This window comes from Sus scrofa, chromosome 17 (assembly GCF_000003025.6).
Source record: "Sus scrofa isolate TJ Tabasco breed Duroc chromosome 17, Sscrofa11.1, whole genome shotgun sequence".
Classification (NCBI taxonomy): domain Eukaryota; kingdom Metazoa; phylum Chordata; class Mammalia; order Artiodactyla; family Suidae; genus Sus; species Sus scrofa.
In genome coordinates this window covers 27,950,374-27,977,670 of record NC_010459.5, presented here as the reverse complement: position 1 = coordinate 27,977,670, position 27,297 = coordinate 27,950,374, and the positions used below count along the sequence as shown (strand labels likewise).

The window sequence follows — 27,297 nt, the reverse complement described above, 5'->3', positions numbered from 1 at the left end:
AAATGTAATAAAATTCATTGAGTTTAAAAAAAAAAAGCAAAAACAAAAACAAATAAATTCAAAAAAACAAATGGAGAACTAAAGAGCACCACAGTATATATGTCACAGTCCCTCAGCCCCGCTGATCCCAAATAGCCCCTTAACCACCGTTCGAACCTTCCTATTTATCAAAAAACAAAAAAAGCCCCAAAAAACCACCCAACACCCACTTTCTTTTCATCTCACTTCTTTTTAGAGTCAAAACAAATTCAGCACACCTCCAACACACTCCTGTAGAGGAAAAGCTAATAAGCAACGCCCCCATCCCCATTCCATGCTCTGAGCTGTGAATGGTTCGACATGTGTAACTTTCTGTTTTTAGCTCACAGTAGTAAATAGCGGTATTTAGAAGAAACAAACACCAGTGAATAATGGAATACTTACAAGCAGAATTTTGGACAAATGCCCGGCTTCGAATTCCTTTGGCCCTGCTGATTCAAGCAGTGCATCCTTGAGGAAATAATCTGACCCCTTAAATTTCCTCGCCCATGAATTTCCTCCCAGGGCTGTTTAAGAGCCCACAGAGGAGTTTCCGCTGTGGCACAATGGGATCGGTGGTGTCTGGGGAGCGCTGGGACACAGGTTCCATCCCAGGCTGTGGCCTAGGTCCCAACTGTGGCTTGGATCTGATCCCTGGCCTGGGAACTCTACATGCCACAGGGTGCCCCCCTTCCCCCCCTAGAAAGAGTCCATGGAGGTACCGCAGGCAAAATACCACCTTCAGCATTTGCAGGGGCAGGAGGCAGGGGCGGGGGTGGGGAACGGGGAAGAGGGCTTAGCAATTTACCCATCACCACCCACCACGGAGGAGTGAAAAGTGAGTGGTCTGGCTGAAAGCCTGCTGGAAGTGCAGGGTGGGGTTAAACAGCAGGATGGCTCCCTGTGTCTGCTGGGGACACAGGTCCTGCTGCAGTGCCCCCGGGGGAGACCTCCCTGTGCTATGACCTCCGGGCATCACAATTCCACAGGACTTGTTAGGGACCTGATAAGCATGGACGTACTTAAAGTGGACAGATATATATAAAATTTGAGGAGCTGCAGAAAAGACAGCTTAGGTGTTCCCACTGTGGCGCAGCGGAACTGAATCCGACTAGGAACCATAAGTTGCGGGTTCCACCCCTGGCCTCGCCCAGTGGGTTAAGGATCTGGCGTTGCCGTGAGCTGTGGTGTAGGTTGCAGACGTGGCTCGGATCTGATGTGTCTGTGGTGTAGGCCAGCAGCTGTAGCTCTGATTAGACCCCTAGCCTGGGGACCTCCATATGCCGCGGGTGTGGCCCTAAAAAGCAAAAGAAAAAAAAGGTCAGTTTATACATCAGCTTAGCGCCCCTTGTGTGTGTTGGTACTTGCTTCAGGACCTCACCAATGGACCAGGTTTTCTGCAGCTTTTAGTCTCTTGGACCTTCCTCACATCTGAAAAGCCCTGCATACATCAGGCTGCACAGTGGCCTCCTGTCAGACCAGCGCTTGCACCTGAGACGTTAGGTGCTTGCCCAGTGCCTTTGGGGGATGAGAACCTGGCCCTACACAGCCAGCCCCCAATACCTCACTGGAGGGCTGGACCTGCTTTGTCTGGTACACAGAGACCTTCTCTGGTGGAGAAGGACACTTAGAATCGTTTCTCTACCACGCGCTGATGGGCTCTAAATACGTTATACACCATGCACCGGCTATCAATACTCCAGGCTCCCTCACCTCCGGTCCTTTAAGGTGGAGCCAAAGTTACCCTCAGGGGACTTTGCTTGAACTCGGACACTTGTCTGACCTTCTCTGCTTCACTCTACTAGGAGTTTCTCTGGGAGCCCTTCCCAATGACCACTTTTAGGAAAATCTTTAGTTCTGAACCTATTTCTGGAGACCTGATCCAAGATGTCCCCCATCTTCCCAGGCCCCCCCCCCCCTTTCACCACTTGATATCAGTGGTCCTGCTTCTGGGGTCATCCTGGAGTCAGAGGTTCTCCCAGATGGGCCCCACCTGGATGTAAATTCCACAGAGCAGGGACAGTGTCCTTCTGCTCTCGGCAGTGACCTCTGAGCTCAGGACAGTCCGAGTGGCTGAATGAATGGGTGTCCTCCTCTCTTCTGCCTTCCTCTTGGTAACTTCCCTGTCCGTTTCTTGCCAGACCCGGGGGTAAATTGGGACACGGAGAGGGTGGAGCTCCGGCCAGTCCATTAGAACCTCAGCTGGACATTCTGGGGAAGTGACTGACACTGTGGCCGCCACTAAAAAGGTGCTGCTCCGTTCTCAGTTGTTCACCAAAACACACCCCTGAGGTTGAACATACAAGGCAGAGATCTCCCCTGAGCCACAGCTACAGTCTCACCGAGCAGAAGGGATCAGCTTTAAAGCATGGACCCTCTGGAATTCCAGCCGTGGAGCAGCAGAAACGAATCCAACTAGGAACTGTGAGGCTGTGGGTTTGACCTCTGGCCTCGATCAGTGGGTTAATGATCTGGCATTGCCATGAGCTGTGGTGTAGGTCACAGATGTGGCTCAGATCTGGCATTGCTGTGGCTGTGGTGTAGGCCGGCAGCTGTAGCTCTGATTGGTTCCCTAGCCTGGGAACCTCCATATGCCTTGGGTGCAGCCCTAAAAAGTAAAACAAACAAACACCCCCCCAAAACCATGGACCCTCTCATAAATTGCCTCTATCAACGAGTAAGAGAGCCCTCCTTGGCTCTGCCCTGCTAGACATTCGCCACCAAACACGGGCGAGGCCGAGAAGGCGGGGAGAACCCTGCTGGCGATGGGGCCAAGGATTCAACGCAACCTCTAGAGGCCCAGCCCAGAGCTGTTTGCTAGTTTAACAGCATTTGCAATGACCCTCCACGGCAAACACTGACATAACTTTAAATTTAGTGCATACTTGGAAAAAAAAAAATTTTTTTTTTGTCTTTTTGCTATTTCTTGGGCCGCTCCCACAGCATATGGAGGTTCCCAGGCTAGGGGTCTAATCGGAGCTGCAGCCACCGGCCTACGCCAGAGCTACAGCAACTCGGGATCCGAGCCGCGTCTGCAACCTACACCACAGCTCACGGCAACGCCGGATCGTTAACCCACTGAGCAAGGGCAGGGACCGAACCCGCAACCTCATGGTTCCTAGTCAGATTCGTTAACCACTGCGCCACGACGGGAACTCCAAAAAAAATTTTTTTTAAGATACATAGAGTATCTGTAGTTCAATACATGAAATACGGAAGCAGCCAGTGTGGATTACCTTGAAACATTCCTTCTGCTGAGGTCCTGATTTACTTTGAAAGCTGTGTAGCCATGGATGTGTTAGATGCTTCAGTGATCTCAGAAGTCACAGACACGGCCATATCACTGCACATGGCTTTGTGTTTTAAGGTTAAAGAACAAGCGAATTGACAGAAACACCATGAAGAACAAAGATCTTTCTAAGAGTTGGTGCTAATGTTTTCACCAGCCCTGGCTTCAGCATTTGTGTCAGAAGTTTGAATTTACCTTTTTTTTTTCTTTTTTTATGGCTGCACCTGCAGCATATGGAAGTTCCTGGGCTTGGGGTCGAATCAGAGCTGCAGCTGACACCTATGTCACAGCCATAGCAACGCCCAGATCCAAGCCCCATCTGCAACCTATGCCGTAGCTTGCGGCAACACTGGAGTGAGGCCAGGCATCAAACCCGCATCCTCATGGATACTAGTTGGGTTTGTAACCTGCTAAGCCACAATGAGAACTCCTGATTTTTTTTTTTTTTTCTTTTTAGGGCCACACTGTGGCATATGGAGGTTCCCAGGCTAGGGGTCGAATCAGAGCCACAGCTACATGGGATCCGAGCCAAGTCTGTGATCTATACCACAGACCACAGCTCATGGCAACGTCAGATCCTTAACCCAATGAGCGAGGCCAGGGACTGAACCCGCAAGCTCATGGTTCCTAGTTGGATTCCTTTCCGATGTGCCACAACAGGAACTCCCATACAATGGCTATCATTTCTTAATGTATAGAAATGTTGAATCCCTATGTTGTACACCAGAAATTAATGTAGTATTGTAGATCAATTATACATCAAAAACAAATTCCTAGAAAAAGAGATCAGATTTGTGGTTACCAGAGACAGGGGGTGAGGGTGTGGGGAGGGGGGACTGGATGACGGGGGTCAAAATGTACAGACTTCCAATTATAAGATAAATAAGTGCTACGGGTGTAATGTACAACATGACTAATTAATACTGCTGTAGGTCACATGTGAAAGTTATTAAGAGAGTAAATCCTAAGCATTCTCATCACAAGGAAAAAAAATTCTTTTTCTTTTGTTTGTATCTATAGAAGATGATATATGTTCACTAAACTTTGTGTGGTCATCATTTCATGACTTTTGTAAGTCAAATCATGATGCTGCACACCTTAAGTTTACACAGTGCTGGATGTCAATTACAACTCCCTAAGACTGGAGGGAAATAAAAAAAGAAAAGAAATGTATATGGAGTACTTTTTTTTTTTTTTTTTTTTGGTCTTTTTGCTCTTTTCTAGGGCTGTACCCACGGCGTATAGAGGTTCCTAGGCTAGGGGTCTAATCGGAGCTGTAGCCGCCGGCCTACGCCAGAGCCACAGCAACACCAGATCCGAGCTGCGTCTGTGACCTACACCACAACTCATGGCAACGCCAGATCCTTAACCCACTGAGCAAGGCCAGGGATTGAACCCGAAACCTCATGGTTCCTAATCGGATTTGTTAACCACTAAGCCACGACGGGAACTCCTGGAGTACGTTTTAAGCATTAGCCTCCAGGTCAACAACAGAGATGAAAGACATACAAGGTGCTTCGTCAAATTTAAGGTACTACCAGTTATAAGACAGTCTTTTTGGCGGGGAGTGGCACACCTGTGGCATATGGAAGTTTCCGGGCCAAGGATCAAACCCGAGCCACAGCAGAGACCCCAGCTGCTGCAGTGACAAGGCTGGAATAATTAATCCGCTGTGCCAGAAGGGAACTCTGACACGGTCTTATTTTACATACCATCGAGGAAAAAAAAAAAAGAGCTACCAATTATAATTGTCATGCCCCATGGACTCCAGAATACAAAATCATTTTAGAGAAGGTAAATTTTGAAAATCAAAACAAGTTAGAATTGAAATGCACTATATCCATCTTCACAGAGCTGAAGTCAAAGAGGCCTGGGGTTGTGCTCGTTGACTGTGAGTGGCTTGCTCTGCTGTCTCATTCATCACAAACAGGCGGTGTGGGGACTAGCATCCTGGGACTCACAACACAGGGGCTGGCAGGTGACCAGCCAGCCTTCCACCTTCCTGGGCTCCACCTGGCGCCCCCTCCAGGTGTGACAGGCTCTCAGGAGGTGTGTTCTGCCAAGTCTGGGGCTGGAAGTCTGGCCAGGGCAGATTCCCACACAGCAAGCAGACACCTCTGCCCAGGTCCCCGGGAAACAGGAGGCTGGGGGCCCGATCCCAGGGGAAACGAAAGCTAAACCCAAATGTGCCACCCTTTCAGCCTCCGAGAATTCAGGGAATCCCAGTGTGGGTAGGTTTACCACTGCCATCAGCCTCACCCATCTGCGCATCGGTTCAGCCACAAAAGTTGTTCTTACCATTAGGAAAACTATGCAAGGAGTTCCCGTCGTAGCTCAGGGGAAACGAATCTGACTAGGATCCAGAGGGTTAAGGATCTGGCATTGCCGTGAGCTGTGGTGTAGGTTGCAGAGGCGGCTCGAATCCCGCATTGATGTGGCTGTGGTAATAGGTTGGCAGCTACAGCTCTGATTTGATCCCTAGCCTGGGAACTTCCATATGCCACGGGTATGGCCCTTAAAAAAAAAGACCAAAAAAAAAAAGAAAAAAAGAAAAAGAAAACTATGCAAAACTTGAAGCAAAAAAAAAAAAGTTCCCTTCAAAGTCACAGTCGGGCACCATCTAACAAGCCTGCCTGAATTACCTGGGATGTCATTTTGTTTGACTCTTTTCTTTCTCTTTCACCTGCACCTGCAGCATATGGAACTTTCCAGGCTAGAGATAGAATCAGAGCTGCATGTGCTTACGCCACAACCACAGCAACACTGGATCCAAGCCGCGTCTGCGACCTACACCACAGCTCACGCCAACGCCGAATCCTTAACCCATTGAGTAAGGCCAGGGATGGAACCTGTATCCTCACATAGACTAGTCTTGTTCTTAACCTGCTGAGTCACAACAGGAACTCCTGACTCTTCTTTTGATGAAGGCTCAGACTCACTAAAGTCAGATACAGAACATGCGGTAGACTAGTAAGTCACAAATGAGATTTGTTTGGTAGAAAAAGTAACCCCAGGGGTTTTGCGTTTATTGCCCTGTACAACTTTAGCCACTTTTGTGTTAGGTTAACTGTATAAAATTGCAGTGTTGGAAGGTCCAAAAAAAAAAAAAAAAAAGGTTGCATATCAGCAGTATCAAGCCCATATTTAACCTTGCAAAGTTAGATACACACAAAGCTGGCTGACAGTTGATGTTAAAGCTAGTTCAAGGTAAAAGTCTGTTGTCCACTATTTATTTACCAGTCTCTGTCACCTGTGATCAGCTTTAATGTCCTATTGATTTTCTCCTTAAGGCCTTAGATCAATCTTTGATGCATACTCACTATTTGTATGAGAATTGTGTTTTTCACTTTTTGGAAATTATCTCTGAAGTTCAGGGCTATCTGTTCTAAGAGACCGGACAACCGTGGGTCCTTGGTCTTGGGTGTGTACTTGGGGCAGGTGTGCTTAGCCCCTCTGGAGCGAACTTTTCGGTCTGCTCAATTATGAAATAGATCAATGGATTTCTAATGCCTCTTCTGGCTCAAACTCCCGGTGATTGCCAGCTGTCCCTCTCTGCCTTTCCGGAATGTGGTGACCTAAGTATTCTAGTCACATTCACTTCCCTTTTACCACCTCCAGCTTCCTACCCAGCAGCTGAACAGCTGCCTGCACTGGGCTTGCTACAAGCCCTGGAGGAGAAATAATGACTCACTCTTTCTGGAAGTCAATCTGAACGTATAACATATCTACAACTTTAATATGCAAGCCATCAAATTCAGCACTTCTAAGTCTAGGAATCTACCCAAAGAAACAATCAGATAAATGTAAAAGAAATGTTCTTGGGGGCCACATTCATAATAATGAACGATGGAGAAAAGATCAAGGGTTTAATAACAGTGGACTGGTTAAAGTGTGGTCCAGATACCAGAATACTATACAACCATGAAAATGGTGATTCTGTTATATCTGTATTGATAGGTCAATGTATCAAAACAGAGTTCTGTTATTCAGTGGGAAAAAAGTTGAATGGATTCTCTGAGCCCATTTATGTAATATGTTGATCTATGGATTTATGTAATAGAATAGAATTAGAGAAAGTAAAATTTTGGATTCATTGGCATTGGGACAGGGTTCATTTCCAGGTGGAGCAGTTAAAGATGGGAAACTACAGATGAGAGTCTCCTTTTTTTTGGCCACACCTGTGGTATGTGGGAGTTCCCAGGCCAGGGATCAAACTTGTGCCAAAGCAGCGACAACATCAGATCCTTAACCCCTTAGCCACAAGGGAACTCCTTTTTATTTACCTTTAAAAAACTTTTGCAACAGTTCTTTTTTTTTTTCCTTTGGGAAAAACAGGAAGTGAGAACAGTTTGTTGGGTGGAATTCATATAGAGCCTGGAGTTAATAGCAGAGCAGTTAGACAAGTCTTCTTCAGAACTCCTGGGTTTGCAATATAACACCCTGCAAAGAGGTGCTTAAATTTGCCAAATGGAAGTGGTAGTAAGATACCAGTTGCAGGCCTTGTTAAAACCAGGGAAATGGGAGGCTCTACCAATTGTCATGGCCTGAGCTCCTTACTTCATTACATTCCTCCCCCCGATATCAGGTTGACACTCAGAGCCGCACTTCACTTATCGAGCCCAGGGTTTTGGTGGGGACAAATCTACTCGACATGCCAGGGGTTGATTTCAGCATGGACCAGAGTCAGTCCTCATTCCAAAACATCAGTGGCATATAAGGACATTTTCTCTTTTTTTCCTAGTTACAACAAACAGTGCAAACTCTGAGCTACAATTTTCCTTCGCCCACTGACTCCCACCAGTCTATCCCAACACCTCTTCATTTCAGATGTACCGAGAGAGCTGGGGTATGTGTTTTGAGGAGCATTTCCTCAAATGGTTTTCACCCAATACTAGCAGTCTGGGGAGTGACCGGGATGCTTTAAAGGTTAAAGAAGTTCTCTCATAGCGCAGTGGGTTAAGGATCTGACACTGTCACTGCAGTGGCTCAGGTTGCTGTGGTAGCTCAGGTTCAGTTCCTGGCCTGGGAACTTCCACATGCTGAGGGCATGGAGATTAAAAAAAATAATAATAATAAGGGTTCCTGCTCCAATAACACTGGAAACATCCACTGAAACTAACTAAATATGTGTCTAAACAATGTCACCCGGATTCCTCAGAACCCTTTAGCATGCTGGTGTGAATGCAGGGCTCCAAGAAAAGAATGGAGTACATGGGATTTCACAGCCCGTCTGATCTTAATGGGTTTTGGGGCAGTGGGGGTGGGGGGGTGGGGGGGACTCAAAGCATTCGGATGTTCCTGGGCCAGGAATCGAACCTGTGCCAGAGGAGCAACCCAAGCTACAGCCCCCGACGCCTGACCTTAACACCCTGTTGAGGACGCTTTCCAGGGAGCGGTGTTCTATAGAAACTTAAGAAAATGCTGACTTGGCCCCTTGGGATAGTAATTGTCTTATTTGGATTTTATTTATTCTATTCCATTCTATTTTCTATTCTCTTCTATTTCTATTCTGTACTTTTGGCCATGCCCGTGGCATACGGAAGTTCCCAGGCCAGGGGTCCAACTGGCACCACAGCAGTGAAAATGCCAGATCTTCAACCTGCTGAGCCACCAGGGCACTCCTGGAATTTCTATTTTAATTTTTTTTAAAAAAGAGAAATGAATAAGGAGTAAGGAGGCAAAGGGAAAGGAAAGGGAGAGGAGGCATGAATCTTACAACTTGCAAATTACGATGAAAGTTTTAAAATCATTCATTAAAATCCCCTTTTCTGTAAGTTGAGCATGCCAACATCCTCAGAGCACACATATTTCATTTAGGGAAGGAAGAAAGCAGAGGGATTTTGAAAAGGGAATTTGGATTTTGAGAAAATGTAAAGTTTGCTCATTTTCGGTCTTGTGAAAGTGATTAATATTGCAGAGGGCATGAATCATTGAGGCTATGAAACTCACCAAAATCGCAAAGGCTTTGTTCCTCATCAGGAGTTGGGGCTTTGGTGCAGACATCTGCCGAGGCAGCCCGGGCTCAAAGTTTCAGACAAGGCACACGGAACAGGTGTAGATGGTGTCCTGCCTGTCCACCTGGGGTCACTGCTCCCTTAGGCTCTACTGCCAGCACTTGGAAGCCGCTGCCCAAGGCTGCGGATGCTTGGTGGGTGGATGAGCTCACAGCAGGAGGGGGCTCCGTGCACAGAGACCCCAGCTCCCCCCTCCCCACCTTGGAGGGATAACTCAGACACTCACTACACAGTCTCCAGGAAGCCCTGTGTCACCTCTCCACCCCTCCCTGAGCTTCCTGTGATCACCTCCCAAACAGACGGCTGGCATTCACAGCCTGTCTCTGAATCTGCTTCAGGGGAATCCAGCCAGTGTCTTTCTTTTTGCCGTAAATTCAGAGCAAGGCCTCGGAGGCTCTCTGCTCCATCCGAGGCAGCCAGGTGCCTTGATCCCTCCCTCCTCTGTCTAGGTAGCAGGTATATACAGGTGTCTCGGACTTTTCTTGCAGCTCCACTTAGTTCAGTGACCAGAATGGGACACAGCGTTCCAGTCACAGATGTGGCTCAGATCTGGCATTGTTGTGGCTGTGGTGTATGTTGGCAGCTGCAGCTCGGGTTTGACCCCTAGCCTGGGAACTTCCATATGCTGTGGGTAAGCCCCTAAAAAGAGAAAAAGGACAAAAAACAAAAATGAATAAAAGGAACAGAATGATATTCACCAGACTAGTATTTCCCACACGGGGATGTGCGCATACATCCCTGTGGCTCCTGTCAACAGGCAGGTCCTGATTCCTAGGTCTGGGGTAGGGCCTGAGAGTCTGCATTTTAACAAACTCCTCTGCTGACATGGACCAAGGTTCTAGGGGCCTGAGAGCCCTGAGGACAACAGGAATTCTGCTGCATGCTGGTATATCTGGTATACCCAGCATCTTGTGCAACTGGCTGCTGAATGTGTGTGTATGTTAATCAACTCTTTCTTTTTTTCTTCTTTCCTTTCGTCCTTTCTTCCTTCCTTCCTTTCTACCTTCCTTCCTTCTTTCTTTTCTTTTCATCTTTTCTAGGCCGCACCCGCAGCATATGGAGGTTCCCAGGCTAGGAGTCTAATCAGAGCTACAACTGCCAGCCTACACCACAGCCACAGCAACTCAGAATTCGAGCTGAGTCTGTGACCTACACCACAGCTCATGGCAATGCTGGATCCTTAACCCACTGAACAAGGCCAGGGATGGAACCCGTAACCTCATGTTTCCTAGTCAGATTTGTTCACCACTGAGCCACGATGGGAACTCTTTTTTTTTTTTTTTCTTTCAACTCTCGAATTGTTTTAAGATTTCAATTCACTAATTTAATTGAGCTGCCCATCTGCACACACAAGAACAGCTGTTGAAGAGGCTTTTGGTAGGAAAGCCCATATATGGACACCAAAGAAGCCAGGGTGCAGCGTGGGAGACAGCAAACTCGGAGTGAGAGCTCGAGTCAACTCATACTTATTGAAGACCTGCCACCTTTAGGGCACGGGGCAAAAGAGACATCAAAAGAGGTATAAGACATTGTCCCTGCCCCTAAAGAGGCTTACAATGTGACTGCGAAGGTAAGACAGAGAAAAGTGACTCTGGTCTGAGCACACGCACCCCCTGCCCCCAACACCCCAACACACACGCTCAAGTGCCTGGTGGCTCCTAATCAGGGAAGGTTTAATGTTCTTACTCAGGGCAAGAGAACTAAAAACTCTAAAAACAGAAGCCAACCCACGTTCATCGCTGTATTACTCACCGCAGCTCAAAGGGGGAAGCAGCCCAAATGTTTATAAGTGGATAAACAAATGTAGTTTATACACACAATGGACTATTATTCTGCCTTCAGAAGGAAGGAAATTCTTTTTTTGGTTTTTTTTTTTTTTTTTTTTGGTTGTTGTTGTTGGCAGAGCCCACAGCATTCAGAAGTTCCCCGGCCAAGGACTGAACCAGGGCCACAGCAGCGACAACGTTGGATCCTTAGCCCTCTGTGCCACCAGGGAACTCCAGAAGGAAGGAAATTCTGATAGAGGATCCATCATGGATGAACCTTGAGGATATTACATTTTATTATTATTTGTGTGTGTGTGTGTGTGTCTTTTTAGGGCCACACCTGCGGCATATGGAAGTTCCCAGGCTAGGGGTCGAATCAGAGCACTAGCTGCTGGCCTATACCACAGCCACAGCAACGGGGGATCCAAGCTGCATCTGTGACCTACACCACAGCTCATGGCCACGCCCGATCCTTGACCCAATGAGCAAGGCCGGGGATTGAACCTGTGGCATCATGGATATGAGTCAGATTCATTTTCTGCTAAGCCTTGACAGGAACTCTGAGGACATTATACCTAGGGAAATAAGCCAGTTACAAAAGGAGACATAATATATGATTCTACGTACATGAGGTTCCTAGAATAGAGTCAAGTTCATAGAGACAGAAGGTGGAAGGGTGGTTGCCAGGGGCTGGGGGAGGAAGGAATTGGGAGTTAGTGGTTAATGGGTATAGAGTTTCAGCTTGGGAAGATGAAAAATTCTAAAGATGGATGGTGGTCATGGTGGTACAACAATGTGAATATGCTGAATGCAACAGACATGCAACTTAAAAATGGCTAAAACGGTATTATTTATTTATTTTTTAGGGCCATACTGGCAGCATGTGGAAGTTCCCAGTGTGGGGTCAAATCAGAGCATCATTTGCCACACTATGCCACAGCCACAGCAACGCTGGATCTGAGCCCACATATGCCGCTGCTTGGGGCAATGCTGGATCCTTAACCCACTGAGGAAGGTTAGGGATCAAACCCATATCCTCATGGATACGAGTCAGGTTCTTAACCCGCTGAGGCACACTAGAAACTCCCTAAAGTGGTAAATTTTAGGTATGTGTAACCACAATTAAAAACTAGAATCCAGAAAAGTCAGAAAATAAGGTATCACAGTTGTTTTGCTTTGTTGTTTTACAGAACTATGCTCACGGGACCATCTTTGGAGGAAATAAGCTACAATAATCTAGCTCCAGCTTCTAAATCCTGGGCTCCCCTTAAGAAAGTAATGGTTCCCTGAAGCATTACTTGGTTCTCTGAAGAGGCATGGTCTCTGGACTGCACTTTCACTGATTCTACACAAACAGACCCAGGGCCACCCCGTCTGGCAGGTGCAGGCGCCTCTTGGTGACCTAGATAAAACACAGCCCCTCAGCCATGCGTCCCTACACCTCGTGCCTTCTGTTTCCTGATGACATCACTCAGGATGGCGATTGGCCTGACGTTCACACACCAAGATGGTGAGGAGTGACCATCTCGGCCCGGGATGCTGGAAGCTTCCCCATACTGGACAAGCCTCCTAGAATCAGATCCTTCAGAAGGGAAGAGCCAGCCTTATAAGCAGCATCGACCTGGGGGCCTGAGGTTGGGGCAGGCACTGGAGAGCTGGCTCCAAGCCCATACCTTCCTTTTGTGTCTCTGAGAAATGCTTGGAAGCTCTGGCTCAGTGTGGGGTCTGAGCATTTGACTTTGATGAGCATAGAGGAATCACTTGAACTCCTCCTGAAATTTTTCTGGAAATGTGAAATTATCTTTTTTTTTTTTAAATCATTCTAGGGCCACACCCAAGGTATATGGAGGTTCCCAGGTTAGGGGTCCAATTAGAGCTGCAGCCACCGGCCTACACCACAGCCACAGCAATGCAGGATCCAAGCCACATCTGCGACCTACACTACAGCTCATGGTAATGCCGGATCCCTAACCCACTGAGCAGGGGCCGGGGATCGAACCACATCCTCATGGATGCTAGTTGGGTTGTTAACTGCTGAGCCACGATAGAAACTCCATGGAAATGTGAAATTATATATGTGATATTATACAGCGCATATATGTGATATTATCTAGTATGTCCATCCAGGAAAGTTTAAAATACAATGAACCTTCTGTACTATTCTCACAACGCTTCTGTAAATTGGAAATGTCAGGAAAAGAACCTCACCCCAACCCTCAGGGTGGGAGGTGGGGGGAATACAAACAAAGTACTTAGAGACGAAACCAGGCTACCAGGAAATCACTTCCCTCATTTCTTCCAGCTCAGCTCCAAAGCTCACTCTTCTTGTTGGGAAATCTCTCCTTTGGAAAGTTCAGTCCGCTCTGTCCTTGTCCTCAAAGTCTGTGTCTAAGTGTCCCTGGAAGGCAGGCCAGAGGAAGGGCGGGGACCACAAGTCTTGCTGTGCAGGCTGCTGGGCTCTGAAGCTGCAGCTCCTGGGCACCCTGACCACACCCTGCTGCCCTTCGCCAGGGCTCCTGCTCTGCCCTCTGGGGAGCCAGGCTCAGCGGCCCCCAGGCAGACCACCAAGCTTCTTGATGAGCCCCAGACCCACACAGCCCTGGGTGGAAGGCCAGCTGGGGCTCCTGTCCCCTGGGGGCCTGTAGGGGGGGACCCTAACCTCCCTGAGCTCTGTCTCCTCATCTGTCAAGAGGTGATGATAACGTGTTGGGGGTGAATGGCAACAAGCGTCAAGAAGATGCCAGGCACATCTGTGGCCACAAGAGCTCCCACCAAAATCAGCCCTGGCCAGTGGTGAGCGGGGCCGCTGAGCGTGCACTGGGACCCAAGGCACTGACCTTGGTGAACTCATCCAGGACTCAGCCATTGAAGTTTCCAGAAAGAAACCATTTTAACGTCATCACGAGAATTAACTTTGTGTCACGTGGGAAAAATAAAACATTCCCTTTTTTTTTTTTTTTTTTTTTTTTAGGGTTGAATCTCCAGCATATGTTTGCTCCCAGGCTAGGGGTCGAATCAGAGCTGCAGCTGCCAGCCTATGACACAACCACAGCAACACCAGATCCTTAACCCACTGAGCAAGACCAGGGATCGAACTTGCATCCTCATGGATACTAGTTGGTTCTTAACCCACTGAGCCACAACAGGAACTTCTAAAAATTATAAAAATTATTGTTATTATTATTTTATGTTTGTTTTTTTAGGGCTGCACCTGCAGTATATAGAGGTTCCCAGACCAGGGGTCTATCGGAGCTGTAGCCACTGGCCTATGCCACAGCCACAGCAATGACAGATCTGAGCTGCATCTGTAATCTACACCACAGCTCATGGCAATGCCAGATCCTTAACCCACTGAGAAAGGCCAGAGATGGAACCCAAAACCTCATGGTTCCTAGTCGGATTTATTACCCACTGAGCCACGATGGGAACTCCTCTAAATATTATTTTTAGTGACGTATAAGTGGTGGTGGCGGGTCAGAATTCTTCAGGCTTTGGGAAAGTCTAGAAGTGGTTAATGTGGTCTTGAGGCATGGCACGAAAGGGCTTGGGGAGAGGGGGGAGTGGTGAAGGGGCCGGGGGGCAAGCGGGAGGTGATAAAATGGGCTGGGGACAGGTGTTTTGTCTCCTTAGTAGATTACTAGCAAAAATTTGACAGCAGGCATCATGTTCCCTGTGGGCATGTTTATCCACCACCAAAGCCTGAAATGCAGCTTCTTCAAACAGGAGATGCTTATCAAATGAACACACATCTCTGTGAGGAGAAAGGAAGATGGGTTTCATCCCTCTTCTGCCTGGGAGTGGTTTCTGCCTGTCCGGTTTGATTCTGAGAAGCTCAGAACTTTTCAACGTGAAGCCTCAGCAATAAATGCTAATGTCTTAGGGCTTCTCAATTATTCTCAGCCCTCACTCACTCGCAATGAGGGATTCATGCCATTATTCTAGTTACCAGAGGGTCCCTTCCCCCGTCTCCCTGATAACCCTGAAAGCTTCCCGCAGTGCTTAGAGGCACAACCAGTACATGATGCTTTTTGGGCGACTCTGGTCAGGTCTTGAAGGGACAGGACTACGGGTATAAGCGGTGAAGGATGACAGAAAGTCTCAGGATGGCCAGGGGACACCTTACAGGGAAGAAAGAGAAACACCATGCTAGCCAACTTCGGCCAAGGGCAGCTATATCAGTGAGGTACCACCCACCCATCATGAAATCCTCACATCCCCCCAGTGCCACATCCAGGGCTTTTCTCAACCCCATTTCAAGATGTTAGGAAACCAAGGCTTGGAGAGTTGGTTCCAAGTCAGGCAGGTGGTAGTGGATCGACAGGGCTTGGCAGCCAGGGCTCTCAGACCTGCAAAGCCATGACCTTCCCACAAGAATTTCCCCAAGTCGGGGGCACTTTATTTATTTATTTATTTACTGTTTTGGGGCTCAGCAAATGGAAATTCCCACGTGGACAGGAGTTCCCTCCTGTCTCCTGGATAAAAATTATTAAGCTACCCAACCGCCAGATTGCCTTGCTTCCTGATGACACCTGAATCCCCCTGCAGCGTTGCCAGATAAGAGACAGGATGCCTGGTTAAATCTGAATTCTGGATAAATAATAATTTTGTAGTATAAGGATGTCCCAAATATTGCATAGGATGTACTTATGCTATATGTGAAATTCAAATTCAGCTGCTTTTTTTTTTTTCTTTTTCTTTTTCTTTTTTCTTTTTGGCTGTGACTGTGGCATGTGGAAGTTCCCAGGCCAGGGACTGAACCTGTGCCACAGCAGTGACAATGCCTGATCCTTAACCCACTGAGCCACTGGGGAACTCCTGGTATCCTGTATTTTTACTGGCCAAATCTGCAGCACTTCCTTCTTAGAATTAGCCCAAATCTTACACTGGGCCCCTCCCGACTTCCTCTGACTGTGAGCCCCCTGGTCCACTGTTCTTCCATTGTCTTCCCCCTCGGGTGTGGCGAGCCAGGAAATCAATCCTGACTCTGTCTGACGTGTTCCTAGGGGTCTTTGAAAAGAGACGATCCCCCCTTTTGGAGGCAGGAAACTCTGAGAGCAGCCATCTGAAAGGGACAGCTGTGAGTGGCCAGCAGAGGACAGCTGGAGGTGAAGAGTGAGAAAGAAGAGTTAGGCTGACCTCTCCATAGTGTCCAATACAGGGAGATGACGCAGAAAAAGAGGAGGTCATTTCGGAGCTGGCCAAGGCCTACGGCCAACTTTTTTTTTTGTTTGTTTTTTTTTGTCTTTTTTTTTAGGGCCACACCCACGGCATATGGAAGTTCCCAGGCTAGGGGGGTCTAATTGGAGCTATAGCTGCTGGCCTACACCACAACCACAGCAATGCAGGATCCAAGCCACATCTGTGACCTATGCCACAGCTCACAGCAACGCCGGATCCGTAACCCACCAAGCGAGGCCAGGGGTTGAACCTGCATCCTCATGGATACTCGTCGGGTTTGTTAACACTGAATCATAATGGGAATTCCCTGAGGCCGATGATTTAAGGCCCTGCAGGTGCTAGGTCCCATCTCTATGAAATTTCCTCAAAGTTGAAGTACAATCACCACGGAACCACCATAGAACTGACAAATGGTACGACTGTGGGCAAGTTTCCTAACCCCCTCCAAGTCCTGGTTTCCTCCCTTGTAAGATGGGCAGAATGACAGTGGGAGGCTTAACCGAATCAATGGATTTAAAGTGCTCGGAACAGGCCTGGAAGAGGATTTGTGAAATTAAGCATACATTTTAAGAAGTGGCTACATAAGGAGGAAGGCGGGCTGTGCCTATGAAGTGGCACCAAGACAGCAGATCTGTCAACAGGCCAGGCATTTGGCACAGGACATGTGGCTTCTGTTTGTTCTTCTGCTCCTCTGGCGAAAGGCAGTGTAGACCAACAACAGAGTTTGAGTTCGCTTCCCCCCAACTTTCCCTGGAGAGGAGAGGAGCCCACATCTCTGAATCTTAGCTCAAAGAATGTCCAGGCACCTGTGGGCAGGTGTCGGCAGTTTGGTGGGCAGTGTGGCTTCTGGGCACGTGAGTCGTTCCTGGCTCTGAGGACCTCCGCAGTGTCTGCACGCAGCCGCTTTTGAGAGAGCAAAGAAAACATGGGCGTGGAGTGGGAAAGCAGACAGAAAAAAACCAGAACATCTTATCAGACAGTGGCAGGAATACCAAGGCTTACAGAGACTGAGCGGGTGAAATCACCAGGTACCACGTCTGAACTCCGACGTCCACCAGGAAGGGGATGTTACACCTTTTTCCCAGATGGGACATGGAGCCAGGCCCAGAGTGCAGCCATTTCTATGCTCTTTGTATTGTCTTGTTCACTCGTTCAAATCGGGGGCACAGGAGTTCCAGTTGGGGCACAGGAGAAACAAATCCGACTAGCATCCATGAGGACACGGGTTCGATCCCCAGCCTCAATCAGTGGGTTGGCGATCTGGCGTTGCTGTGAGCTGTGGTAGAGGCTGATCCGTAGCTCCGATTCTACCCCCTAGAATAGCAACATCCATATGCCACTGGTGCGGCCCTAAAAAAAGCAAAAATAAATAAATAAACACAAAAGCAATTTGCACTGTTTTTTTTTTTTTTTTTTTTTTTTTTTTTTTTTTTTTTTAAATCTAGGGCATAGAGCAGAGGCTCTCAAGCCTGACTCCCCTGGGTGGGGGGGCGGGGAGCAGCTGTTCAAACATAGACCAGAAGCCCCCCACCCCCACCCCAGTGCCTGATTCCCTAAGTCTCCGTGGAATTCAAGAGTCTGCATTTCTAAGAAGCTCCCAGGTGAAGCTGGCGCTGGCAGCCAGCACCACACTCTGAAAACCTCCTTCACAAACTCCAGAACATGTCAGCGCTGCCATTTGGGGACCACATTTCAAGTATCAACTACGTTTTTTTTTCTTTTTAGGGCTGCACTTGTGGTACATGGAAATTCCTGGGCTAGGGGTCGAATGGGAGCTGCAGCTGCCAGCCTATGCCACAGCCACAGCAATGCCAGATCTGAGCCGTGCCTACAAACTACACTGCAGTTTGGAGCAATGACAGATCCTCAACCCACTGAGCAAGGCCAGGGATCGACCCCACCTCCTCATGGACACTGTGTCAGGTTCTTAACCTGCTGAGCCACAATGGGAACTCCTCACTTACTTAATATGCAGGCCAATGCAGAGACACAGACTCAGCATCTCACCTGGACGGGCCTACCTGGGCACGTGGCATCTCCCAGCCTCCCCCCAAAACAGGAATCAACGGGGCCCTTGTTAAAGCTGCAGGCTTCCTCTCCCTCCCCTGGAGGTTCTGATTTAATGGATATAAGAGGGCCCAGAATTTCCATGTTAAGAAGAACCCACGGGGATTCTTATCCGTGAAGTTCAGGAAAGGAAATCTTCCCTGCGGAAGTCCCTGGCTTAACAGCCAAGCAAATGGAAACGGGGCAGAGGGCAAAGCCTTCCCCAGACTTGCTCCCCTTCACCCAGCTCAAGGGAGTCGGTGTCTGCAAAGACACCCATGGCCCAACCAAACCAGGGCAAGTTCACAGGGGGACGCAGCCTGGCCAAGCGCCCAGGGGGCCGGTGACCTCTGGACCACTGTTATGTACCAGGCACTGAGTGTATCTTGGGGATGATGGCATGAATTCATGTACCAGCAGCCTTATGAGGGAGGGAGGTGCCTTGATCCTCAATGTCCAGGTGAGGCAACAGGCCCAGGAGGTTAAGTCACTCAAAGTCACACAGGAAGTAGGTCACAAAACTGGGCTGAGACCTAGTCTGTCTCCCTTCACAGATGGGCATGTCTCAACCACACCTGTCCTGCCTGCACCCCTGTGACATCATGAGGGATATATAGTCAGTCTCTGAACCAGCTCCTAAAACCCCTGGGATCTCCTAAGTGCTAGAGGTGATGGGAGTGTCTGGTTTTATTCATTGCAAACCCCTTTCTTTTCTTTTTTCTCTTTCAAGCTGCACCTGCGGCATATGGAGAGTTCCTGGACTAGGGGTCAAAAAGGAGCTACAGCTGCTGGCTTACGCCACAGCCACAGCCACAGCAAAGCAGGCTCCGAGTCACATCTGTGACCTACACCACAGCTCATGGCAACACTGGATCCTTAACCCACTGAGCAAGGCCGGGGATCGACCCGGCATCCTCATGGACACGACATCAGGTTCTTAACTCCTGAGCCATCATGGGAACTCCTCAATTACTGCACCCCTGTGACATCATGAGAAATATATATTCAGTCTCTGAACCAGCTCCTAAAACCCCTGGGATCTCCTGAGTGCTAGAGGTGATGGGAGTGCCCTGTTTTATTCATTGCGAACCTCTTTTCTTTTTTCTTTTCCTTTTTAGGGCTGCACCTGCAGCACACAGAAGTTCCTGGGCTAGGGGTCAAATAGGAGCTACAGCTGCCAGCCTACATCACAGCCACCGCAAAGTAGGCTCTGAGCCACATCTGTGACCCTCACCTGCAGCTGTGGCAACACCGGATCCTTAACCCACTGAGCGAGACCAGGGATCGAACCCACATCCTCATGGATACTAGTCGCATTCTTAACCCACTGAGTCACAACAGGAACTCCAAACCCCTTTCTTTACTTACTTACTTTTTTTTTTTTAAGTTTTATTGAAGTATAGTTGATTTACAATATTGTGATAATTTCTGCAGTACAACAAAGTGATGCAGTTATACATATACACACAACCATTCTTTTTCAGATTCTCTTTCCATATAGACCATCACAGAATATTGGGTAGAGCTTCCTGTGCTCTACAGCAGGTCCCCGCTGGCCAAACATTCCATATACCTCAGTGTGCATATGCCAATCATTGCAAACCCCTTTCAACTGCGCCTGAGTTTTAAGTCAATGATGACCGGTGGATGGAAGCCCCAGAAGGCTTCAGGCTGTGGACTGGTTGCCAGGGGAACCAACCACATGATTAGAGGATTGCTACTTTCAGCTCCAGCCCCATCCCACCCCACTGGGAAGGGAGAAGGGATGGGGATTGAGCTAGTCACCAATGGCCCATGATTTAACCGATCACACCAACGGAATGATTCCATAAAAACTCTAACGGAGGGGTTTGGAGAGCTAGCTTCTGGTTGGTGAAGCTGAGAGGGTGACACACCCAAGCTCCACAGGGACGAGGCTCCTGTGTTCGGGACCCTTTCAGATCCTGTTCTATGTACCCCTTCATCTGCCCGTTCATGTGTATCCTTTCCAATATCCTCTACAATATACAGGGAATAGTAAATAAAGCGCTTCCTGAGTTCTGCGACCACTGCTATGTAGCAAATTACAGGCAGACCTCAGAGCTCATTTTACTGCACTTTGCTTTATTGTGCTTTGCACATATTGCATTTTTTTACAAATGGACAGTTTGTGGCAATCCTGCATTGAGCAATCTATCGGTGCCATTTTTCCAAAGCATTTGCTCACTCTGTGTCTCTGGGTCGCATTTGGGCAATTCTTGCAGTATTTCAGACATTTTCATTACTATTCTATTGTTACAGTGATTGATGATCAGAGATCTTTGCAAAAGGATTACGACCTGCTGAAGGCTCAGATGACGGTTAGCAAAATTCGGCAATAAAATATTCTTAAATTAAGGTATGTAGGTTGTTTTTGTCACAATGCTAGTGCACACTTAAGAGACTCTAGGCTAGTGTAAACATAACTTTGATATGCACTGGGAAACCAAAAAGTTGGCATGACTCGCTTACTGGGATATCTGCTTTATTGCGATGTTCTTGAATTGAACCCGCAATGTCTCCGAGGTCTGCCTGTACTGAACTTAAGGACGAAATGGACAGAAGTGTGGGTGACCTGGGGACCCATTACTTAAATTGGCATCCGAAGTAGGGGGGCAGTCCTGTGGGACTGAACCCTTAACCTGGGGGTGTGTCTGTGCTGACTCTGGGGAGTTAGTGTCAGAACTGAATTAAACTATAGGACACCCACTGGTGTCCACAGAGAATTGGAGAAGTGGCTGGTGTGGAAAAAGCCTACACCTTTGGTGTCAGCAGTGCTATGAGGAGAGAAACAGTTTTCTTTCGGTGGTGAAGGAAGATGCATTCTAAAAAATGGCCTGAGAGGAATCACACAGCCTCCAGGATCAGGGCAATGGTGTTCAGAGACTGTCCAGGAGATGGGCTCATCTGTATCTTCACTGACCACCTGCTGACACCCTTTCCACTCTGGGTGACCAGTGCCTGGGCTGCTCAGCCTACCTACCATGGGTTCCTGAGTCCTGTTCTTCCCCTTGGAGATCCCAATTTACCTTTTTCCATCCCCTCCTCCTCAATATACAGGAACTCAAACTTCCTCTCTGGGCTGATCTCAGCTAGCAGTTCAGAAAGTCCTAGTTTATACTAAGTTGTGAATGACTGATGGTATCATATCACCTCCTGCCAGTAAGGGCAACTACAAACTCAAAGGAATCTCCAGTTGGAATTACAGGCAGGTGGGCCATTCTCCTTTTTCGAAGAAGAATTAGAGGCCATTCTCCTTTTTCGAAGGTCAGACAAAGGAGGAAGAAGACACCCTCCCACGCTAGTTCCCCCCTTGACCCCTTTCTACCTGGGACAATGGGCTCTCAGTACCCCATCAGCTAACAGAAGCTGTTCCTAAACATGGGAGGAAGGTCTCTACAACTTAAGGTTCCTGTGCAGGGACTCAGGTGACTGTGGGCTGACCCAGGCTGCTATTGTAAGCCCCAGAGAAACTTGCTGCCCATCTCCCTGCTATCCCTTGGTCCATCCGTGGACAAGCCATCATCTCCCAGGGCTTAGCTAGAACTCACAGGCTCCATCACTGCTGAACAGGAGGCCCCCAGGACAATCAGAAGTGGGGCGTCTGCCTCCCCTACATACCCAGGGGCCTCTGGGAGGCCAGCAGTGTGAGGAGGCTGAGCTTTTTGCATGGATGGTCTCAACTAAACAAGAGTTCACACCACGGGCCAGAGCCAGGCCTCCCATGCATTTTCCTTCATCCTCCAGTGCTTTTATTTTTTATTTTTTATTTTTTTATTTTTTTGTCTTTTGTCTTTTTGAGGGCTGCACCTGCAGCATATGAAAGTTCTAAGGCTAGGGGTCTAATCGGAGCTGTAGCCACCAGCCTACGCCAGAGTCACAGCAACGCCAGACCCAAACCGCATCTGTGACCTACACCACAGCTCATGGCAATGCTGGATCCTTAACCCACTAAGCAAGGCCAGGGATTGAACCCGCAACCTCATGGTTCCTAGTTGGATTCATTTCCGCTGCGCCACGACGGGAACTCCCTCTAGTGCTTTTAAAATTGGTATCCTCTTACATGAAAATCTGGATCGCTGGCCTCTCTTGGAAAATGTCAGAGGACCCACATTCATTATTTTGTGACAATGACTGGTTGGAACTGAGTTAGCAGCCCTTCCCCTCCTAGAAGCCTTCTGCCCCCCAACTCCTGTCCAACACCAAGCCCATGTATACATTTCCCATCATTCTGTCTGGCCCTGCAGGTTTTTAAATTTATGACTATGTTGCTTTGCTATCTTTTGGTCTCTATGAAGGCCCCTGGTGCCCTGTGTCCTGGTCATTCACATACTCAAATGACATCCCTTCAGTGAGGGCTGGACTTGACTGGCTTCTAGGGCACAGAATATGACGGAAGGGATGGGGTATCACATTGAAGATTAGGTTCTAAACAGACTGTGGCTTTCATTTCTCCCAGCTTCTCCTGTATCACCTGCCCTGGGGGAAGCCACCTGCCACGTCCTGAAGCCAGCCCTGTGGACAGGCCTATGTGGCAAGGGACTAAGACCCACCCAGTGAGTTTTGAAGTAGGTTCCCCACCAATCAAGCCTTCCGATGAGACTGAGGCCTGGCTGACAACCCTGGTTGTGATCTCAGAAGAACCCTGGGCTGGGGGCGTTCAGTTAAATTACATCAGATTCTGACCTGCAGAGACTCTTAGATATGCTGATGGCTTCAAGTCGCTAAGGTTTGGAGTAATTAGTTACATAGCAATAGATAACACAGCTTTAGATTTTGCTGTGAAAGTGGTTTTCTGTTCACCATGTAAAGACATTGGAAAGGGTATCATCTAGGAAAATGAGCCTCCATCCACTTCACCTCCGTTCACCAAACCGACTGGTGACCGCCACACGGGCAAGGGTTCTGTCAGTTGACTTTACGAATCAGAGCACCATCCAAAACAGCATCCTGAGGGCCCCACAGCATGAAAAAGAGCCAAGAGGTCAATGCTACTTATACTGCCATGATGCCTCATAACAGGAAGTTCCTCCCCTAATGGTACTGAAATTAATCAATTTAGATCAAGTGATCCCTTATTTCTACAACCTCATTGATAAAATTCACTCTTTTGAGACACAAACCCTGGCTGGAGAAATCTGGGTATAAGGGAGGGAGAGGTAGAAGGGGTAGGGAATAAGCCATCTCAGTGTTTTTTTTTTTTTTTTTTCCTGGCCACACCCATGGCATGTAGAAGTTCCTGGGCCAGGTATCAAATCTTCACCACAGCAGTGACCCCAGCCATTGCAGTGACAACAGGGGATCCTTAATCTGCTACATCACAGGGGAACCCCTATCTCAGTGTTAATTGTTAAGAAATGCTATTTAAAATTTAGAAATAAGTCAAAAGGTGGGTAGGGCATATCTTTTCTGATTAAGTGTTCAGTGCTATGAATTTTCCTCTGACTGCTGCTTTATATCTGTGCCATTATTATGACAGATAGTGTTTTGATTATCTTTTTAAACGAAATTCAATAATTCTAGTTTATATTTCGCCCTTTACCCAAGGGTTGTTATTAGAAAGTGGTGAAATTCCAAGTGGAAGATGCTTTTGTTTTGAGAACATCTTTTTTTTTAATTTTTTTTTTATGGCTACGCCTGCAGCATATGGAAATTTCCAGGCTAGGGGTCAAACTGAAGCTGCAGCTTTAAGCCTACGCCATAGCCAGAGTAACATGAGATCCGAGCTGCATCTGTGACTTATACCACAGCTCATAGCAACGCAGGATCCCTAACCCACTGAGCAAGGCCAGGGATTGAACCTGCATGTTCATGGATACTAGTTGGGTTCATAATCTGCTGAGCCACAATGGGAACTCCCAAGAACATCTTTTCATTGTTATGCTCCAGCACTGTTTAACAAGGTCATCTAAAGATTATTTAACTATTTATCTAACATGTTTTTTACTGTGCTGTTACTAAAGGGCTCAAGGCACCATAGTTATCTATCAGCCTGGAGATTTCTGTTCAGAAAAAAAAAAAAGAGAGAGAGAGAGATTACCCTAAAGGCTAGAGTTTTATTGTCCTGCAGGACTATCACTAGTTTTGATTTTAACTTAGCAAACTCATTACAGAATGACTTTTTAAGTCAACTACAAACACACCATTTGTCCAAGTGTTCTTTGAACCAGCTTTACACTGGCCTCCTGCATTCTTTCATGGTTTGAATGAAGCTTTGACACAGTGCTCATTTTATACTGTATGAGATGTCCATTTTCTTTTCTTTTCTTTTCTTTTTTTACATCTTTGTGCCTTTTCTAGGGCCAAACCGTGGCATATGGAGGTTCCCAGGCTAGGAGTCTAATTGGAGCTATAGCCTCTGGCCTAGCCACAGCCAAAGCAACTCGGGATCCGAGCCGTGTCTTCGATCTATACCACAGCTCACGGCAATGCCGGATCCTTAACCCACTGAGCAAGGCCAGGGATCAAACCTGCAACCTCATGGTTCCTAGTCGGATTCGTTAACCACTGAGCCATGACAGGAACTCCGAGATGTCCATTTTCTATGGCATGATTTAACTTTTTCCCCTTAATTATGAAAACTCAGAGTTACACGTAGGCATAGACAAATGTGTGGTTGAGGGGAGCTGGGGGAAATCTGTTTCACTCCTGAGGTTTAAAAGGAAAGTTCCTGGGAGTTCCCTGGTGGTGCAGTGGGTTAAGGATCCAGCTTTGTTGCTGCAGTGGCTTGGGTCGCTGCTGTGGCACAGGTTTGATTTCCACATGCTGTGGGTATGGCCAAAATAAAATAAAATAAAAGGCAAAGTTTCTTGAAGCAAGTGAGAATGTGTTGAGGCCCAATAGGCAACATTTAATATCAGGTGGCCAAAATGTGCTGGAAAAATTACCCTATAAAACCATGAAATCCATTGCTTTTAAAAAAACATGAATAGGAATTGCTGTCCAAAATATTCATGACAGAGTTCCTATTGTGGTGCACTGGAAACAAATCCGATTAGTATCCAGGAGGATGTGGGTTCAATCCCTGGCCTCCCTCAGTGGGTTAAGGATCCAGTGTTGCTGTGAGCTGTGGTTTAAGTCATAGACTCAGCTCGGATCCCATGTTGCTGTGGCTGTGGCACAGACCAACAGCTATAGCTCTGATTTGACCCATAGCCTGGTAACTTCCAGGTGCGGGGCAGCCCTAAAAACCAAAAAAAAAAAAAAAAAAAAAAAAAAAAGGCAAAATATTCATGACATTCCTAGAAAGTCACGCCCTGGGTTGGGGGTGGGGGTGGAACCTGATCTGTGTTCTAGAGGCATTTGGAGCAAATGGTGCAAGACATGCATATGTACCCACAAAAAGCCAGGGAGAGGCTGCTGTCCCCATGACCGATGCCCCCAGGACCTCTCCAGATGGAACTTTCTGGGGGATCTCACCCGAGAAGGGCGAAAGCAATCAGAGCGGAGCCCTCAGGAGGGCTACACAGGGTCGGGGTGGGGGCGTTGCAGGAAAAAGTCAGGCCAGGTCCAATTTCCACCCCTGCTGTGGACTAACCAGCTCCTGGCACTCCAACCTCCCTGGACCTCAGTTTCCCCACCTGTAAAAGATGGAGATTTGGACTAGATAAAATGGAAGCCTCCACTATCCAATACAGTGGCCAGTGAGTCCTTGCAATGCTGCTAGTTTGAATTGAGACGTCCTCAGTGTAAAATACACACTGGATTTCAAAGGTGTGGTACCAAAAAAAATTGTAAAATACACGATTACTATTTTTATATTGAGTACATGTTGACATAATGATATTTTATATATACTAAGTTAAATTAAAAATATGTATATATATATATATATATTTTGTCTTTTTGCCTTTTCTAGGGCGGCCCCCATGTCATATAGAGGTTCCCAGGCTAGGGGTCTAATCGGAGCTGTAGCCACAGGCCTACTCCAGAGTCACGGCAATACGGGATCTGAGCCTACACCACAGCTCACGGCAACACCAGATCCCCAAACCCAGTGAGCAAGGCCAGGGATCGAACCTGCAACCTCATGGTTCCTAGTCGGATTTGTTAACCACTGAGCCACGACAGGAACTCCTAAATAAAATATATTATTAAAATCAATTTCACTTTTTTTATTTTTATTTTTTTGCTTTTTATGGCCGCACCTCCAGCATATGGAGGTTTCCAGGCTAGGGGTGTAATCAGAGCTACAGCTGCTGGCTTACACCACAGCCACAGCCACAGCCACAGCCCTGCAGGATCCGATCTGCATCTGCAACCTACACCACAGCTCACAGCAACTCCAGATCCTTAACTGGCTGAGTGAGGCAAGGAATAGAACCCACAACTTCATGGTTCCTAGTCGGATTTATTTCTGCTGCGCCACAAAGGGAACTCCGTCACTTTTTTTGGGGGGGGGGTGGTCTTTTTGCCATTTTTTGGGCTGCTCTTGCGGCATATGGAGGTTCCCAGGCCAGGGGTCGAATAGGAGCTGTAGCCACCGGCCTAACCGGAGCCACAGCAATGCGGGATCCAAGCTGCATCTGCAACCCACACCACAGCTCACAGCAACGCCGGATCCTTAACCCACTGAGCAAGGGCAGGGATCGAACCCACAACCTCATGGTTCCTAGTCGGATTCGTTAACCACTCAGCCATGATGGGAACTCCTCGTCACCTTTTTTTTTAAATGCGACTATCAGAACACTTATAATGATACCTGCAGCTTACTTTGTATTTTATGGGAGAACACTGTTCTAAGACCTCTACAGGTATAAGTATCTAGGAAGAAAGAAAAGACCTACCCAACACTGATGTCAGGTTGCCTTGCAATATTATTACGAATAATTAGAAATACATTGATCACTCTGACCAAATCTCTAATTGCTATTTTGTTTCCACAGTAGGGTACTTAGTCCTTTCCTGCTCAGAGGTGCCTCCCTGGACATGCATGTGATGTGATGTCCATCCATTGTCCAGGGGATTC

At 47.6% G+C, this 27,297-nt stretch overlaps 1 protein-coding gene and 1 long non-coding RNA gene across 2 annotated transcripts in view; both read right to left on the bottom strand.

The window, feature by feature from the left end:
* Positions 1 to 27,297, bottom strand: part of RIN2 (Ras and Rab interactor 2) — a 116,818-nt gene that overhangs the window by 80,480 nt on the left and 9,041 nt on the right. The window lies entirely within an intron of this gene.
* Positions 15,481 to 17,575, bottom strand: LOC100623534. Its single transcript, XR_002339866.1, has 2 exons — positions 17,268 to 17,575; positions 15,481 to 17,168 (listed from the first exon to the last, which is right to left on the bottom strand). It is a non-coding gene; the product is annotated as an uncharacterized LOC100623534 (long non-coding RNA).